The sequence below is a fragment of the Penaeus vannamei genome, chromosome 31, assembly GCF_042767895.1.
Source record: "Penaeus vannamei isolate JL-2024 chromosome 31, ASM4276789v1, whole genome shotgun sequence".
In the NCBI taxonomy this organism is placed as follows: Eukaryota; Metazoa; Arthropoda; class Malacostraca; order Decapoda; family Penaeidae; genus Penaeus; species Penaeus vannamei.
Window position 1 is genome coordinate 28,093,967 of NC_091579.1, and position 2,500 is coordinate 28,096,466.

A 2,500-nucleotide genomic window follows, 5' to 3' on the forward strand; every position below is an offset into this window, starting at 1 on the left:
GGAATGAAAAATTGAATGAGGATGAAATCTAAAGGGTAGAGCATTATATGCTTTTAATCCACAAGGATTTTGTTACCTTCTGCACTTTGAATTTAAATTGAAGTGATCTTAGGATTTATTCTCATTTTTTCCTGCTCATTGACTGCATTTGTTGCATGAAGCATGTTTTTGAAGTGGCACTTTGTTTTTGAGAATATCAGTCTGCTAGAAGCTGGGTTTGGACATGAGCTTCTGTTTTAATGCATTTCATAAATTTAGCTCTGGGACTGGGGCAAGTTATCAAGATTACAGACTAAAACAGATTGATGAATGTTTTATCAGCCAGTATCGGTTATTATTTCAATTTGATGTGGTGCCATTAAGTTCTAAATGAAAATGAGATTGGTTAATTTACGTTTGGGACACATTTTTTAGTATTAGATGTAGATGATTCAGGGAGAATTAATTAGACATATATTTGGCCTACAAAATAAAGTTATGTAATGGTAGAAAAACCCACCATGCACAAACTAGATTTATTGAGGAAAGTTATGTAACTACAGTTACAGTAAAAGATAAATCTAATTTGTAAACTAGGTTGAATATATAGAAGTTTTTCTGTTCTTCCTTACCCTAAAAGTTATCCAAAAAAATATACCAAGTAAAGAAATTATATTTAGGTTGAAGTACTGACAGATAGATAAATAGAAAAAGTATGATTTGTTATTTTATGCAAATATATTAGAAAACAGTACTTTTCTCAGTCTTGAAAATTAATGAATTATTAGTAAGGTAATGCAAGTGACTGAATCATGAATAAATTTGTTAATTGTTTACTAAACCTGAAGTAAAATTTATTACTTTAGTAAGATGATAATGACAATGTATTTGTGAAATGTTTGTTGTAAATGGTTTAGTGACTTCTAGATGTAGATCGGTTTTTAGTAATGGTTTAGTGACTTCTAGATGTAGATCAGTTTTTGGTATTGTAGTCAGAAATATGGTAGTTTTACTTGCCATGATTGTATTTGGAGTAGTATAGATGATAATATAATGAAATGGTTCAGTATATTTTTTGTTAGAATTGTTATTATTTATGTTATCCCATGATTGGTTTTGTAGTTTGTAGCCGTAGGTGTGTCAGTATTTATCTTTAGTATTATATACTCTGAGGTGAGCTAATGATACAACATTTCTACAGCATGTACTTTTTTTAAAGACAGTAATTAATTTATTAACGGAATAAAACATAATCAGAACTGATACAAGCCAATATGTACTTATTGATTATAAGAGTTCTTGCCCCTCTTTGGATGCATTCAATGTGACAGTAAGATCAGCATGGATGTGCATGTAAATTTGCATGAATTGAAAGCCTTTAGATCTTATTGAACTCTGGTGGGAATGTGAAGCTTCAGTCCTGACTGTTGTTTTCCATTAAATTGTTTATATTTTCCTCTGATAATCATGAATGAGAGATGGAGTGAATAAGAATGTGTGCTCATATGCGTGACTGAATATGGATGAGATTATTTTGTTGGTGGGTGATATTCAGGATCCTTAGAATAATAAGCTGTTTCGCAATATATGTGGATTATCTTGATAAATGTTAGGAAATGCAATCAAAATTTTGATTTTCCCTAGAAACATGTAAGGTAAAATATAATTACTGGTAGAAGGAAAAGGTAACTTGAAAATTAGTATACAAGAAACCAACATTTTCTTTTGTTTTCTTCGGGGAATGTCAGGTTATCAGAAAGAGGAGTGACAAGGTGATATTAGTGAATTATTTAGAGCCATGAGACTAACAATTAACAATTATTTCATTTGATATGTAGCCAGGTGTGACTGTTACATTATAGTTGGAGAGCAAATAGAAAGCAGTGAACATGGTCTTAGAATTAATTATTCCAGCATCTATCAGATATGAACAAACAAAATCATAGAAGATATGAATGCCATCCATTTTATGAAAGAGCTTCAAGAGATAAAGAAAAAAACATTAACAGTGTTGATTTAAAGTTAGGTGTCTGTGTCGCAGTAGAATTACGTTTTTTAGAGTTTTGGGTGAAATGGTTGTTGAAAACGAGAGGGACCAGAAACCCAATCTGGGAAAAATACTTTTCCTACTAGAATCAAAATTAGCTGCTGGCTTTAAGAAAAATGCATACAGCAGTAGCATTTTAAGAGACCTTTGTATGGAGCCATTTAGTTGATCACAGTGCATAAATGTGCATTGGCTTGTTATTTGTCATTTCAGCCTTTTTTGTTACAGGTTTTCCTGCTCTATACCCAATTTTCCATTATTTATTCAAATGGAAATGTAGTGGTGCTCTACAATATAATCTCTTAACATGTTCAAGGGTTCATGTCATGCCAATACACGTTCAAGTTGCTAGAGTATAGAACATTTAGGTTTGGTTTTGACGTAAAGGAACTATAATTTTTCTGTAGTTACCTTTCAGAAGTTGGATTCTAACTTAGGAATATGCAGAAAATTCTATAGGTATTTTAGATTTCA

At 31.3% G+C, this 2,500-nt stretch overlaps 1 protein-coding gene across 2 annotated transcripts in view; it reads left to right on the plus strand.

Moving 5' to 3' along the window:
• nes (lysophosphatidylcholine acyltransferase 3 protein nessy) overlaps positions 1–2,500 on the plus strand; it is a 33,496-nt gene that overhangs the window by 18,332 nt on the left and 12,664 nt on the right. The gene's annotated exons all lie outside the window — the stretch shown is intronic.